The sequence below is a fragment of the Fukomys damarensis genome, unplaced genomic scaffold, assembly GCF_012274545.1.
Source record: "Fukomys damarensis isolate Sample0158 unplaced genomic scaffold, DMR_v1.0_HiC HiC_scaffold_39, whole genome shotgun sequence".
Classification (NCBI taxonomy): domain Eukaryota; kingdom Metazoa; phylum Chordata; class Mammalia; order Rodentia; family Bathyergidae; genus Fukomys; species Fukomys damarensis.
Genome location: NW_022900951.1, coordinates 10,699,678 through 10,717,389, shown reverse-complemented (window position 1 = coordinate 10,717,389; position 17,712 = coordinate 10,699,678). Strand labels below are relative to the sequence as shown.

Here is a 17,712-nt window from a genome sequence, read left to right as displayed (position 1 = left end):
AAATAAATAAATAAATAAATAAATAAATAAATAAAATGTTTAAAGAAATAAAAGAAGAAAGGAACACATCCATAAGATGCTCAAGAAGCTCAAAAAGATGTGAAGAAACAGATAAAGAAGTTCACTGACAAAATGATCAGTGAGCTTACAGAAGACACAAAATGTTGGGTAAATTAGACAAGATGATATGAATGATGTGAATGATCATTTTAGTAAAGAATTACAGACCATGGAAAGATGTCAAACAGAAATTCAGGATATAAAATTTCTATTTGAAAATGTGGGCAACAGAAATGACCAATAAAAAGAGAATGTGTCAGGACTAGAAAATAAGGTTGATATAGCAGATTAAGTGATACCTCACAAACAACAAGAGACCGTGGAAACTGTATCCAACAGCTACTACATGACTCAAAAAACTAACCTATGAAATACTAGAAATTGGAAGATAACACAAATTGTATAAAAATTTATTTACTGGAATCTTAGCAGGACACTTTCCAAGTCTAGGGAAATAATTCAACTTCCAAGTAAGCAAGGCATATAGAACCCCCAAAAATATCATCAGAAAAGAACTTCTCCATGACATATCATATTTAAGTCCCAGAAACAAGGAAAAATACTAAAAGCTGCTAGATAAATACATCAAGTAACTTACAAAGGCAAGCCTATCAGAATACCAGCAGATTTCTCAAAACAAAACTTAAAGGCTAGCAGAGCTTACAGCAAATTTTTCAAGCCCCAAGACAACTTTCAACCCAGACTAATACATCCTGCAAAGCTATTTTTCAAAATTCATGGAGAAATAAAATGTTTCTATGACAAAGAGCACCTTAAGAAATTCATGAACACCAAAATAGTGTTGCAAAAAGTACTCAGAGGGACCCTAGATAGAGCAAACAAGTCCTCAACACCAAGGAGCCCAACGAAAAGAATATATCCATTGGAATAAATAGTTAAGAAAAAGGAAAAATAAAGGAATCAGCAACAGAAAAATCGTAAAAATGACAACACTTAGTAAATATCTTTCAGTACCATCTTTCATTGTACGTGATCTTAAATTCCCAATCAAATGACGCAGATTGGCAGATTGGATCAGAAATCAAAATGAAGCTGTGTGTTGCCTACAAGAGCCTAACTTATCCACAAAGAAACACAAAGACTGCAAGTGAAAAGAGGGAAATCAATACTCCAATGCAACAGAAGCCTGAAAGCAAGCAAAAGTTGTCCTATTTTCAAACAAGGTGGATTTTAAGCCAAAACTGATCAGAGGAGACAATGAAGTTCACCACACACCAGTAAAGGGAATGCTTCAACAGGAAGTGATAACAATTGTAAATATATATGCAGCAAATTCTGGAGCACCCAAATTCTTAAAACAAGTACTACTGGACATAAAAGGTAAGATTACTGTAATATCAACGCAATGAAATTGGGGGACTTCAATATTTCATTCTCACAAATACACAGATTAACCAGACAAGAAAGTCAACAAAGAAATACACAAATTGAATCACATCATTAGACAAATGGACTTAACGTCTATCTACAGAGTAGTTCATCCAGCAACAGATTACCCATTATTCTCAGCAGCACACAGAACTTTCTCCAGAATAGACCACATCTTAGACCATAAAATATGCTTAAATAATGCAAAAAAACTGAAAGAATCTTGTTAATTCTGTCAGATGATAGCACAATTAAACCAGAAATCAATGGCAAAAGAAATTACGGAAACTATGCAAACACGTGGAAACTAAACAATATTCTCGAATAATCAACAGGTCACAGAAGAAATCAAAGGAAAATTAAAAAGCTCCTAGAATCAAATGACAGTGGCAGCACAACATAGCAAGATCTATGAGATACAATGAAATACAGTCCCAAGAGGGCAGTTTATATCTGTAAATGCCCACATCAGAAAAATATTTAATGATATTTAATAAAATATTTAATAATGCACCCAAAAGCCCTAAAAAACCAAGAGAAATCCAAAACCAAAATTCACACAAGGAATGAAAGCATAAAATCAGAGTGGAAATTAATGAAATTGAAACTACAAAAACTATACAAGAGATCAATGAACCAAACAGTTGGTTCATTGAAAGGATAAACAAAATTGATAAGCCCTTAGCCAAACTTTCCAAAAAGGGAGGAAAAGGAAAGATCCATATCAATGCAATTAGAAATGAAAAAGTGAAATCACAATCAACACCTCTGAAACCCAGAGTATCCTAAGAAAGTACTTGGAAAACCTATATTCAAATAAATTGGAAAATCTAGAAGAAATAGATAAATTTCTAGACACATGTGAGTTGCCAAAACTGAACCAAGAATATATAAAAACCCTGAACAGTCCATTAACACACAATGAAATCGAAGCAGTAATAAAAACCGACGAACTAAAAAAAAACACACACTACCCAATTAATTCACTACTGAATTTTATAAGAACTTCAGGGAAGAAGTAATGCCAGCACTCCTGAAAAGTTTCCATGAAATTGAAGGGGAAGAAACACTGCTGAACTCATTCTTTGAAGCTAACATTTCCCTCATAACAAAACCATACAATGACTTAACAAAAAAAGAAAACTACAGGCCAACTTCCTTAATAAATATAGATCCAAAAATCCTCAAGATACTTGCAAATAGAATACAAAAAATACATTAAAAAATTATCCTCATGACCAAATAGGTTTTATCCCATGAATCAATAAATATAATACACCACATAACAAAAGCATGAATAACAACCACATGATCATTTTAATAGATGCAGCAAAAGTCTTTGACACAATGTAACATCCATTCATGATTTTTAAAACCTAGATGAATACAGGTATAGAAGGATTTCACTTTAATGTGAAAAAAGCCATTTACAACAAACCCTCTGACAGCCATCATACTAAATGGGGGAAAACTGAAAACATTCCTTCTAAAACCATGAACAAGACAAGAGTGTTCATACTTACCACTTCTATTCAATGTAGTACTTCGATCTTTAGTCAGAGCGATCAGGCTACAGAAAAAAAATAAAAGTGATTTGAGTAGGAAAGGAAGATGTCAAAGTCCTTGAATTATTTGAAGATGACCTGATTCTTTACAAAGAAGATAAAAAAGACAAATTAAATACAAAAATAAATGCTATTCCTATATACCAAAACTGAACCCACTGAGAAAGAAATCAGAAAATCATATATATGCTCAGCAATAACATAACATTTGAGTTACTTGTAGGAAAATGGATGGATCTTGATACCGTAATACTATGTGAAATAAATCAAACATGTAAGTTCAAATATTACATGATTTCTCTAATATAATACTATAATAATTTTCAAAGAAAAATAAAAGAGCTATGTAAAGAAATGGGTGTAGACTGTGTAGAGTTGGGGAGGAAACCTGGGGAAGGAGCAAGTGGGGAAGAGGACAAGGAGAGTAAAAATTATATACTTAGAGGATGTAGGATACTGTAATACTGTTTTTTTTAACTTTGTACAATTAGGTAAAAGAATTGTGCAATCATTTCCTTTTCATTTTTAAAATCGAGGGGCATAAATATTGGAGAACATTGATCTAATAGAGCATAGTGATGCTATTTAATTTAACTAAAGTCTCTAATAACTATTTCAACATTGAATGTAAACTAGCAAATAAACTTCACCACCAAGGAGATTAGATTGTTTGCCCAGTTTCAAATTACACTGTCTACAAATAGAAATTGAAATAATTTATAAAATATTGACATTACTATGTTTTGTAAAGTTCCTATTTTTTTCACTAAACGGAGGAACTTATTAGTTTTATTGTTAAATATGGTAGATATTAATATTCCTTTTAGATGACCAGTGATTCCAATTGTCCCCATTTGAAATATGTACCCTATGGGAATGAGATAAACTAGTGACAATCAGAACAAGTTTTAGTATCCCGTATTCAAGAGCAAGTTGCTATGTTGCATTGATTTTAATATCTGCACATAAAACACTGGGGTTTTTAAAGCATTATTTTGTATTTGTTGTATTTTAATACTTAGTGCACAGTTCCAAAAATAAAAATCTTTTAAAATTTAAAATAGAATTTTAAAAAAAGAGCTGTGAACTTAAAGCTTGAGCTGTTGGTTATAGTGACCTGAGGTAGAATTGGTTCCCCAGAGCAGTGGTAAGTAATCCAATAAAAAAAAAAGCGCATTAAAATTCTAGTGACAGGTGAGGACACGGAGGCAGTAAGTGCGGACAGCCATTTCACGGAGTTTTCATAAAAGAGACAGTGAGCCTGAAGAGAGACTGGAGGTCAAATGGAGCCATGCGGTTTTACTTTTGTATTTGTAAAGTTGGAAAAACTTGAATTAACGGTTGATGAGAAAGAACATAGTGAATACACAGAAAGAATGGATAAGAAGTCTGCAATGGCAGGAAAGAGACAGTACATGACGGGAGCAGGCTAAGATGCAGGGAGACATTATTCTTCTACGGCAACAGAAAATGAGAAAATGGTAATGGAACCAGAGGCATTTGTATTTTTATAAAAATTCATCAGTCATTGTAATATTTTATTTCCTAAGTGGTCGGTAGATGTACAAGTGAAATTCTTTACTTTTTCAGCCAGAAATACTCTGTTTTATAAAAGAATAATGGGATAAATGGTAGTTTTCAGAAATTTGAGGAACACTGCAACTTGAAATAACTGAAGCAAGAGAAAGAGGTGTCTATGGTAACAGGATGCTAAGCAGGTAGCATGACGGTCAGCTGGGCTACATTATACAGCCTATGGTATAGCGAGTGCTTGAGTCTGGACTGAAAGAATCAGCAGAAATATATAAGCTACCTCCATGTCCCCACTTCACAGATGTGGCCTCTCCTTTTCTTTCCTCATAAGGTGGCTGAATAGAGAAGACTCCAAGGATTTAGAGGAAAATGGATCAACAACAAGGCGGGGGTCTGGGTTTCCGAGTCAGTGGCTGGAGAAGAAAGCCCTACGAAAGTCAACTGGATGACAGTATACTTTTGCTCTCCTACGTGAGCAAACTTTATTATGCTAAGCTGCTAGAATTTGTGGATGGTTTGTCACAGCAGTTATCCTATCCTTGCACTCTTCTTCACAAATGTTTTCTCTCTGAATAGTGCTGAACAATACTGTGCAGATGCTGAGAAGTAGTAACTACATTGTCTGGCTTTGAATGGGATGGCCCGAAGGGCAGAAAAATGAAAAGAATAATGAATAAACAATTAGATTTGTGAACAATTACATTCACTGAATAGTGAGGACATAACAACTGAGGATTCCCATCTGAAGGCAGGGGACCTGAGAGACTTCAAGAGCATATTTAGTATATCACAAATATAAAATGGATTCTTGTCCTCAGGAAGGCATTACGGAAAGTACTTCAAACCCAACTGAACTCTATTTAGAAGAGAATATTGGATCCAATCCCTGAGGAGTATGGACCTGCATAACCAGAAAATATCCCTGCAGAAAATACAAAAGGAAAAGGCCCCTGCTCCAGCTGCCTGTGTCACTCTGTGGGAGGTTCACCTCTCTGCCTCCTGAGGAGAGCTGTCATTCCAAGCTCAGGGCGGTGAGTTCACTGGTCCTGGAGGACTGCGGCTATTGACCACTAGAAACAGAGTGAGAATGAGAGGAAAAACTGGCATAGAGAACCTGATCTGCAGACCTGGAAACCCTGGGGTCTGTCATCTTCACAAGCCCGTCTCTCATAATTTGCTTACCCCGAGGAAATCCTCTTTGTGCTCCAGTATACCAACAGACCAGTGAAGCAGGTGAGCTTCCCTTGATGCTTTCTTCAAGTCTCCTCACTATGTGGTCACTCTAGGGGCCAGGGATGGTACCTCCCAAAATTGGTAGAAGCAATCCAATTACCTGGGACCTACCTGGCTCCCTATCTGAGCAGCTCCCCTCTTTATTTTTCTGGAATGGTCTTCATATGGCCTCAGAATTCATCCAGTAAAGAATAGGCAGTGTACAAAGTAAGAGGCTCAAACTGGAGAAGACTGAAAACTTTGTCAAATGATGAAAATAGCCCACGTTTGGGAGCTCAACAGACTTGGGTTGAAACACTTATTTTGCCACTCACCAGTTTGAATCTAGTCACATGATTTCCCTAAAAGGGGACTAAAATGCCCATCTCCCAGATTACATTTCAATATTGTCAACAATTTCTGTAAAAATGTCTAAAGCATAATCAATCTTCATAAATGGTGACTTTGTATGTAGAAGGAGGTGAATCTTTTGGATATCTTCAGGCATAGTGCTTAAATTCTCTGAAAGGGAAACAAATTCTCAGAAAGGTTGAAGGTTAAAGACATGCCCATCCATGCTGATTTACAAGCTCCATCCATTCTCTACTTAACCTATTCTCCACACCCTTGCACAGTCCTTCCTTTTGTGTGTCTTCTCCAAGATCAACACAAAGCTCATTTCTTCACTTCTTTCTATCTTGGCTCTAAGGTTACTCCTCCATAAAGGCCTTCTCTCCAACCTCTTTACAATAGCATTTCCCAGCTGATGCTCTCTGTTGCCCTTTCCTGCTTTAATTTGCCTTATGGAACCATTAACAATCTGAAAATTATATACGTACTTGTTTACTTGTTTATTGTTCCCCACTAGAATTTGAGATCAAACAGAAAAGAAACCTTTTATATCACTATAGTATCTCCAGAACCTGGAACATAGTAGGTTCACAACCAAGATTTTTTAAATTAATTAAAATATATCTCATTAAGTATATCGTTTTCATCCACTAAAAAAAACACATACAGAGACTGAAAGCATTATAAAAGCATCTACTAAATATATAATTTTCTCATGTGATTTTCCCATAGTAAACTAAACCTTCCATTACAAACTTTGGATTTTTCTCTAACAGAGTTCATAGTTGGGTCAGATTTCAAAGTTTTATACACCAGAGTATGGAATAAGAATGCTCCCCTTGTGTGTGACATGTGTATGCACATACCACATTTTTTGCATGTATCCATATACTTACTTGGGGTCTAGGAGAGGGGTGGTATATCTAACCCTAACTGAAATATGTGTCTGAGTTCAACACATAGGAGATGCCCTCAAAAGGATGGGTTGCAGAGAGGCTTAACCAGTCCCCAGGAAATGAAATTAAGGTGAGGAAGATGAACTCTGGAATGACCAGCTAGATTCAAGGACATGGCCTGAGGGTGAGAGGAGAGAGGAGTTTGGACATTTTTGGAGACACTCACCCACACTTGTGAGATGATAAGCCTAGGAAGGCCGAGGGGACATGAGTGTGAGTGGGGCTTACCATTTCCCAAAACTCTGTGGCACTTTAGTGCCCATCCAACTTTGGTAGGGGACAGTCCCAAACTGAGCCCACTTTTCATGTTGGATACCAACATTAGGAATTCCACACGAATGAGGCTTTGGAAGCAACAGTTGCAAATCTGTTTCATGGGAGCCACAGTGACCCACCTCTGCAGGGCTTTCAGGGCCAACAGGATTATGGAGAGTTGCAGAGGGGCAGCAAATCTCCGGGTTATCAACACTGATGTGACTGAGTATAGTGACACAACTACACAGTCTCTTAGGAGAGTCAGAGCCTGCTAGCTCTGGTCACAGAATGTGACCCCTCTTGTCTGGCAGCCACGACAAGCTAAGACTGAGCCTCATAAATGGGCACCTGAAAAACAGCCCGGAAGACCTAGGGTGTCCAGGGAGGTAGATTTGCAAGGCGCTTAAAGTTTTGTCTGAGCACATGGAAACTGGGAATTAAAGGGGATTCTAGTAGTAGCATTAATAGTACCATATTTGTTCTCAATATTACTAGAAACATATCTGTCCTTGCAAGCTCATAGATATGGGAACACTCAAGTGGATTTATAGCAACAAACAAGGCCAAAATCCTTTGATTGCTGCATCCTCAGATTAGAGCCCATGATTAACAGTTTCTCATGAATGCATGGTACTGCTCCAAGAGGTTCAAATTCATTTGCAAGAGGTCTTATGTATGTGTAACTCTTGCTAGTTAAAGAAAAGAATTCCAACACATTGTAATGAGGGTCTAGAAAAGAAAAGCAAGTTCAACATTTGAGGCAAATGCTGACGTTTAATTCTCTATTAGGTGCAGATCAGATTTACTAAATTGAAAACAATTTGAAAGAAAATTCAATAAAATTGGAATCTTGCTTAAATTAATGAACAATTCTTATTACTCTTTGCCAGATATGCACTTCTCAGATAATGAGCTGTTTTCAGGATGAGAAACACTTAACAATGCTGTGCAGCAACAAAATTAGAAAACGTGTAAGATATACTATCATAATATTCTCAGATTAGAGCCCATGATTAACAGTTTCTCATGAATGCATGGTACTGCTCCAAGAGGTTCAAATTCATTTGCAAGAGGTCTTATGTATGTGTAACTCTTGCTAGTTAAAGAAAAGAATTCCAACACATTGTAATGAGGGTCTAGAAAAGAAAAGCAAGTTCAACATTTGAGGCAAATGCTGACGTTTAATTCTCTATTAGGTGCAGATCAGATTTACTAAATTGAAAACAATTTGAAAGAAAATTCAATAAAATTGGAATCTTGCTTAAATTAATGAACAATTCTTATTACTCTTTGCCAGATATGCACTTCTCAGATAATGAGCTGTTTTCAGGATGAGAAACACTTAACAATGCTGTGCAGCAACAAAATTAGAAAACGTGTAAGATATACTATATCATAATATAATAAATATATTGTTATAAGATTAATTTTATTAAGAAAAAGTATCTGTAGGAAAGAAACCTATTATATCTCTGCTACAAAAATAGCAAAGTAACTGAAGTCAAGAGAAGGTAGACATTTACTGCAAAGGGCAGATAGTAAATATTTCAAATTTTGTGGCCCATGCATTCTCTGTTGTAAATACTCCACTCTATTAATGTAGTGCAAACTGGTAGATAAAATGTAAATGAATGTGGCTGTGTTATTAATTTAATATTATACAGTTTTGTGTATAACACAATTTCAATCTTTTTTATTTTTTCACCAGATAAAAATAAAAACCATCTTCACCTATGGACCATGTGAAAACCAGATGGTAAACCAAATTTAGCCTGCAGGCTACAGTTTATTGGCCTCCACTCTAAGTGGTTGCCTTTCTAGTCCTATTGCTGGTAACTGACAGTTAAAATTTTTCAGATGATTTTGCGCTCGATGTGGGTGGTGCTCTATTTGCACCAGTCTGTCTGCTTTCTGTTAATGCTAATGTCAAAGTCCAGTTTGAAAATTAACATCATGATCCCTGTATTTCTTCTAACTTTCCTCTCGTTCGTCTTTCACCTTCTGGCCCCAAAGCTCTTGGGTTTACCTTACTTACAAACTCTTACCACCTTTCTATAACTCAGGTAGCTCCCAGATGTCTTTATCAGATGCTCTACATCATGCGTTAAAGTCCAATCAATAGCATTGGCCTAGAGAGCCACTCTGCACTATAGAGAGTGAAAGAAATTACACTTCACTTTGGAAGAGTTAATCAGTTCACAATGATCAGGCTTTCCTGATAAGAAAACCATTTAGAGCTCTCTGTTTCTCAGCTCTCCCCATTTGGTCGCTTGGTATTCAGGCTGACATGGATTATCAGAGCAACAATTCACTGAGGGAGCAGAGAAGATGACTTGCAGGTTCATTTTGCCAGAGAAACATAGACATGATTTCTCCAAAATGAATTAATTGCTTCTTTTAAAGCATTCCACTGGCTTTGCCTTGCAAAGGAAGAGGTATGTGTGTTTCCATAGACGCATGCATATGTATGTGGGGGGCTATGCTGATACATTCATAAAAGTGCTGAGCTTCTTCTCTCATCTTCTCCTTTCCTGTTTTCTGATTGCTTATTTAGAATTCCTGGGAATGTACCTTCCTGATTTGTTTCTAAGACTAAACTTATTTAGTGGCTACCATGTACTTGTAGGAACTTGGAGATCCATCAGTAATCAAAGTAGACAAAGATCCTTTCCCTCGTGCTGTTTACATTGTAGTAGGGAAACAGAGCATGCAATGGACATAGTAGTTAAGTCATTTATGTAGTATGTTTAAAAGTGATAGGTGTGGAATAAAAAATAAAGCAAATTAAGGAGATCAAAAGTTCTGGGGTTGGGGGTTTCTAATTTTAAATAAAGTCATCAGATTAGGTTCAGTGTGAAGTTGATATTTGACCAAAGGCTTCAAGGAAACAAAGGAGTTTGCTTTTTGATATCTTAATGAAGAACATTCAGGCAGAAGGAACAGCTAGTGCAAAAGCCCTGTGGCAGCAATGTGTGTGATTGCCCTTTGTGAAGCATTCCTGCGTTAGAAAAGTTTAACCTAAAGCATTTACCTTCTATGAAATTACTAACACTCTTACCAAATAAAATAACCCAAACTGGATTTTCAGCTACCACCCCCGCTGCTTTAACTCATTGCCAAATGCAGTAACACTGGAAAAGGTTTCTGGGCTCAAGCTTCATTGGCTCCCTAGAATCCACTCTCTTATTCTGAAATGATAGGTAATATAAGGAAAAAGTTATGGTCTCATAATTGGACAGTTAAAAGTTTAAATTCTTTTCTTTCCTTTTTTATTTTTATTTTTATGTTTTTTAGTACTGGGATCAAACTTGGGCCCTATGCACTTGCGAGGCAGGCACCAGAATCACTGAGCTAAATCCCCGGCCCTAAACGTTTAAATTCTAATTATGCTTATTAAAAGGAGGTGACTTTTATTTTTACCACAACTAAAAAAAAAAAGGGAAAAATATATGCCCAATCAGGGATTTTTATGAAGATTCACTATGTTAAGTGCACGTCGAACATTTGCCACAGGGTCAGACACATTTTACCTTTGTTTTTAGGTATGACAGTATATTTGTACTTTCTACCTTGGGGAAAAAATGCTGTTTTATGCAGAACTTATAAAAGGAAATTCACTGCCCAAGATTTTGCTTTGGCATTTGTACAAGTAAATTAATCTTAACTGCCATAAAATATTTATATGGGACAGACTAAGTATCCACACCCCTACTAATTCCTATTAATGAATTTATAGATAAATATGCTCATGATCGTGTTTCTATTACCCTTGGTTTCTCTGATGAACTTTCTATGCAGAAGTATTATTTTCTTGAGTGCAATAGCTTGTGATTTCCATCAACATACACTCAAGGGGAAAACTGATAAACCAGTTGCTTGGCTTAGAAAGAAAAAAAAAAGCTTTATAAGAATTTTCTCATTTTATAGAATTTTAAATTTATATGATAAAAATCTATTTTAGAGAAAATTATCCAAGATAAGAATCTTGCTATCTATGTAGAGAGATGAGTCTTGCAAATGCTGTACAAGTAATTGCCATAGAGTTTAATGAAAGAAAATATGTTCTAATATGAGGAAAACCTAAGAAATTTCTACTATCATGGCAGCAGCATTAAGAGGGAGAAAAGCGTACCATGTTTTATATACAAATGTGACAATGTGAACTAATGCGCATAAAAAGGAAAAAATAATTACAACCCCATACCTTAGAGAAAGTTATTTAATTAAGCAAATGATAACAAACCTCCAGTTACAGCACAGTCTCACATTGTTAGCAATTTATACTGAGGGAAGAAAGAAGCCAGAGTAATCACAAGACTGAGATAAATTAGTGTTTTCATTTCTAGTGAGCTTCCCCACGCACATTAGTGCCAGCATCAGTAGACTTGTTTCTCTGTGTACGCTTAAAAATGGATAGATTGAGAAGAGCAAAACATTTTATTCTCATCTCACATTCAACAGACTAATTGTATTACATGAACAGAAACAACCTTCCTCCAAAGGCTGAACTCTTCCCCAACAAAAGCTATGTTCCTTGATGCAAACAGCTGACGACACATTCGAAGTGACTTCTCACCAAAGCTGGAGCATTTCCGCCATGCTGAGGAGGAGGAGTGAAGCCACAAGGTCATTGGAAGAGAACAGGCTGGGCAGACAGGATTTGCCACTTGGCCACTGTGTGATATTGGCAATTTATTGAAACATCTGGTTCTCTTTTTTTCCATTTGTGAAAGGGGGGATAATGTTATCTTCAATTGCAACCTCCAGAGGGTGACTTGGAATATTTACCCTTAGTATCTTCATAATTTCCTTCAACCATGCCTCCTCAAAGCTGCCACAGTTAAAAATAAACTTAGGTAAAACTACAATTGCCTTGGAAACAGCTGGAAGCTAAGTCATTAAACTCCTCATTTGCTGCATACAGCCCGAATGAAAGCAAATCACTGATTTTAAGACCTTCCAATGAAATGAGTATTAGTAAAGACATTTGGACTGCAAGATACAGAAGTCCACTTGAGACATGTAAGCAAAGGTTTGTTTGTTTTGTTTTGTTTTGCTTTGGATACGAGCATATCTCTTGGAGTTCAGGGAAAATGAACCACGCAGTTAATGTCACTCAGAGTTCTTCCATCTGCCCCTCTCTACAACTGTATTTCCAAATTTGATGCTTTAAAGTCAAAAGACAATGCTAGAATGAAAACTTTAGCATATAAACACGAAAAGTTAGTCTCCTTGGATTGGATGGTTTTGATCAATTCTAAAACAGTAGCACAAACTTCAGGTAACTAACTTGACTGTCTTCTATACAGAGTGCTACGCTGTTCAGCAAGATAACTGGGATGTTGTGACACAGCAAGGAAATTTTGCCCATTTTATGTTCCCCCAATCGAGAGTAGCATTTCCCCTGCTCCTGGCTTAGAAGTGGGAAATGCATTGACTTTGAGAGTTTTTCTTGGGTAAAACAAAGTCTATGGTTATTTTAAATCTCAAAATACAAGTCTTCATCGAGAGGGTTCAATGTCTTATAATAATGAGCCCTTCCATCTTCATTTGGATGTTCTTGTTCACCTGCTATACAACAAAATAGAAGACAGTGCTTCTCTAGTTTTCTTTAGCAGGTAAAGATTTGCCCCAACACCCTTAGCCCCTTTTCGAGATTGAGAGGTTTAAGAGTTGTTTATTCTTTGAATCACTGCGTGATGGTCTGCCTTACAGCCTCATTTGGGATCTAACCTTGTGGTTGATGCTCTTGATCTCGTGAATCCCCTGATCAGCTGTGGTGCACCTCCATCTCTGGAGGACTGTCTTGGTAATTACAGTGGCTTTGTAGGAGGTGTCTAGGAATCTCACCCCACCACCCAAGATGCTTCAGGACTGTCTGATGTCAGGGAGCAAAAGTCCTGCTTTCTTGCTTCAGGCAGGGCAGATTCTGAGGTGCTATTCATGCCCCAGATCTCCCCAAAGCTTCAAGCCCAGGATAGGCTGAACCTGAAACCACTTTTGCTTAGGCTCTCCTCTCCCCTTCTTGATTCCTTCACAGTATTTTCCTGAAAGCACTCTACATAGATTACTTGTACAAAAATCCTGCCTCAGCCTGTTTTTCTAGGGCTCCCAATTTCAGACAGTAACATGCTATACCTTGGTTCCACAGTGAAAATTTTCAGTTAACACCTTGTTACATCAGAAGCAAACTATCTATCATATATTATCTTAGTCTTCCATCCAAAAAATATGAAGCCTCTCTTTTTAAGAAAGTATTGCTTTGGCTCAAAGAAGAAACTTTCAATACTAGATTCTGTCAGTTTTCTCTGTTGTCTCTGAATGCTTTCTACCAAAAAAAGAGAAATAGATACGACTTTTTCCCTTCCTGTTTTAAATCATATATTTTGCTGTCCAGAAAGGAGGACTATCTGTCAGCTCCAAAAGGAAAATCAAACCGAGATGCACAAGCAGAAAAAAAAATCAGTTTTCTCCAGGTCATTCACCTGCATCATTTCCTCAGAATAAAAACAAAGCCAAAAATTTGCTTTGTTTTTCAGATAAACTGGCCCCAAAGGAAGATGAATAGAAAAGATGAACTCAGAGTTGTTTGTACTTAAATAAAGCTTTCTTGTGAGTAAATAATGTGTATTATAAGGTCACTCTTAATTCTTTTCTCTCGGTTCTTACATGGAAGCGTTTGATTGTTGTGAAGATGTCATCCTGTGAATCCTCACTGAAAAAAGGCACTATTAATCGAAACAATACAGGGGGTGAAGGCAGGCTTAAACATCTCCTACCACCAAACCAGAAGAAAAGAAGAGGTAAGAAAATTGTCAGTCATGCTCCCGATCACAGGTCAAAAATCTTTTTCTATAGGATACCAGGCAGTAAATATTTTTGGGTTTGCAGCCAAATAGTTTCTGTCATAGCTACTCAATTCTGCCACTGTAGCTGAGCAAGAGCAATAGGTAAAAGAATGGGCATGACTATGTTCCAATAAAACTTTTACTCATGAACGTACATTTTGAATTTTTGTGTACTTTACCTATATCTGAAAAATCATCTTCCTTTGATGCATATGCACAACGCAGTTCTTTTCATATAGTGCCATGACATTTTATTTTAGCCAAAGTCTCCAAAAATGCAGTTTTAATAGCTTTTTATAGTACTTACATTGAATTTTCCAGTTCAGTTTAGTCCTAAGTGCAATGAGAATTTGATACTATTTGCGAGGTACAGAATGCTTCTAGTTTTAACCCCCCCCATCTTTTAGTTGTGCCCTTTCACTTCTTCATAGCAATGTTCAAGCAACTTGCCTTTACAAGAATTTTTCCAAGTACCCAAATCAATTTTTTTAAAATAGCAGTTTTCTCCTTTATTAAGCTGTGTAATTGCTATGGCAAAGAATAGTGGCATAATCAGGTGGAAAGCAAAAGTAATGAATTCTTGATAGGCCCAGAACTTAATGGTTGGCGTGTGTGTGTGTGTGTGTGTGTGTGTGTGTATGTGTCTGTGTGTTGAGGAGGGTTAACAGAGTCTACCATGAACAGGTATTCCATGGGCGGTGGGCATCAGTGGCCTCCTCATGTAGAAGAAAGGTGATGTCAATTATCCCAGCAGGTAGTGGAGTGGAGTATCCTGCCTTGTGACCATACTTCTTCAAGCTGCACAGAGGGAGGGAAGATAGTATAATTCATACCTCTTTTATTTAAAGAAATTGGCTAGTGGGATCGTATTTCACAGTATTTCACAGTATTTCAAGTAAGAGCATGCCCACTTCCTCTGAAAAGAAATATAGTTGTCATTTTCCAATGCAAAGATGAAAGACCTATTTAAATGTGTCAGTCCATGATCTAGGAGATATATATTGATCTTCCCAGGAGGGGTCAGTCATGGGTATGCTCTGCTTGGAAGAGCAGTAGGGGTGAGCTTTATGGATGGAAATTAATACAGCTATTGAAGTAATGTTACTCTGATTAGCACATAATCATCATGAAGACATAGTCAAAATTAATTGAATGAGCCAAAAGGGAATTCGGGGAAAAGACAAACAAGGGTAATTCCAAGAAAAGAATTTCCTTGCTTTTCAAAATAAATGCACCATCCCTTTATCAATTAAAATCCAATGCTTTCATCTTCTCCAGTGTGCACAGTCTCAATGAAAGACTAATTCACATATTTGAATTATTTGGACATATCTTCCTAGATCTCTCCAGTAGAATAACAACTTCTCTATAATTAATATTTAGTCTTTCTAATAACAAAGCAGTCTAAGTGGCTTTTAGCCTCCATTCCAGGTCATGTCAGATATTCCTGCTGAAATTTAATGTCCATCTGATAGATACTATGTGGTTCTTACCTAAAAGGATTATTTTATTTCACATTATCCTTAGTAATAATATAAACTGAAACTACTGACAAGAAAATGACCAACACTGGGCACTCAAGCTCCTAATTCTGATTTGATCTTTTGAGAAATTCTTTGGATTTTCAATTATAGCTTTGGTCTGTGTCTGTTGTCATTCTTTAGATAAGTGCAGATTATAATAACCATGGACCACACTAAAACCTGTCACTCTTTCAGAGCCAGCTGAATGCGGGGACAGAGGAGAGGGGCAAAATACTCATACTGGATCTTAAAACATCTAAAGCATACTTACCTGGCAGGGGAGATACCATGACCACGAAGGTGGTTTTCCCAGGGCGAGGCTTATCCATTGCACTCTGGATGTGCTGACCCCTGTGATTTCCCCAAATGTGGGAAACTCAACTGCATAATTTGTGGTAGTGGGGGCCTGCCTTCGTGCTCTTCCCTGTTAAAAAAAATTAAGCAATGTGTAGGCTCTGTGAGTTTCAAAGATGTTTAAACAACTCCCCGCAACATGCGAAGGCCTTTACAGTGTTTCCCTCCTGTTCTACTGTGTCCTTGAGTTCCTCTGACTAGAGCAGAGGTGGCAAAACTATAGCACGCGTGCCACAGATTGCTGTTTGTATCATTGAAATCTCTAAAAAGTTCAACATCACTGGACTAAAGAATGCACCTTGTTTCTCTTAGACTCTAGGCATTTGTGACACGACCTCTTTTATCTCAGGCCTCCTTAGCCACACCATATTGAAGAAATCCCACAACACCCCCAAAGTGGCTTGCTCTTTCTCTCTCTGGACCCAAACAATTCCACTTGCATATGGTATGTCAAAAACTAGTAACTTAGGCCATCCAAATACAGTAATCCTCTGTTGGCTGTGGAAGCAATGCAGTTTCTTACCCCTTCTCTGATCCAGTAGTCTGACTTTAGTACTTTGTATCTTGGTCAGGCGAGAATCAAACACCAGACTGCATATCTTCCAAGAGAAGAAACACAATTCACATTCTATTAGTGTCTCCCGTCATGGCCTCCTGACTAACAGGGAATTAGAATGTAGTCTTTCCCCACCTTATTTCTGAAGGGACTAAAAGCCCTGAAGCAGCTCTCTAAAGAAATTCCTTCAGTAATTTTCTTTACAAAAGTCCTCTCTCTGCAGCCTTTTTATAGCCTTGATATGGGGAAGGGTCCAGGAGTTCTGGAACAAGATCTTGGGGGAAAAAGGATCTTGGACTCATTTCCTTTAAAATCACTTATGATGATTTGGCTGACTCATTTCAGACTCTCATGTATCCTAATTTCTTGTCTGGCCTGAAACTCAAATCTTAACATAGTCATGCATACAAAATTCCATCATCCACAGAGAATTGCTGAAAACATTTGAATGTATATCCTTTTATATTTTAAAGTATATTTTTCTTAACAAAATGAGATTATGTAGAAATTCAGTTCTTTTTCAATTAGCAATACATTTTGAGCATCTTTCCCCATCAGTAAATCTCCATATAAACATTTTTAATAGTTCAAAGCTATCCCATTGCATGGACTCTACCATTATTTATTCAGTTCTTTCTTGACACTGACTTAGACTGTTTCTTCCTTCTGTTATGATACACGAGCCTCTAAATGACATCTCTATGTCATGTACTTCAATCCATCAACTATTTAACTGATATTTACTGATCACCTATTATAAAAAGAGAACTACTACTCTCTTGGTGTATATTTCTAGAAGTGGCATAGCAGAGTAATGTATGACTGTTTTAAGGGATTTGATGTATATTTGTAAATTGTTATGAAAATATGTGTATGAGAAGGACAGTGAGTGTTTCGTTTTTAGAAACTTATTCACTATTTTGGGCAATTCATGAAATGTAATTACCATGAGTCATAGATGTATTTAGCTATGACAAATTATTGTCTCTGCTTTCTTTCATTCTAAACTAATTTAGGCCCACAGAAAAGTTGCAGAAATGGTAAAAACCAAAAAAAAAAAAAAAACCAAAAGAAGAAGAAGAAGCTTTTGACTTCACCCATTTCCTAATG

General features: G+C 36.8%; 1 non-coding gene across 1 annotated transcript; it reads left to right on the top strand.

The window, feature by feature from the left end:
• The first annotated feature begins 15,955 nt into the window (after positions 1 to 15,955).
• LOC117284881 lies at positions 15,956 to 16,119 on the top strand. The gene has a single exon (XR_004515949.1). It is a non-coding gene; the product is annotated as a U1 spliceosomal RNA (small nuclear RNA).
• The last annotated feature ends 1,593 nt before the right edge of the window (positions 16,120 to 17,712 follow it).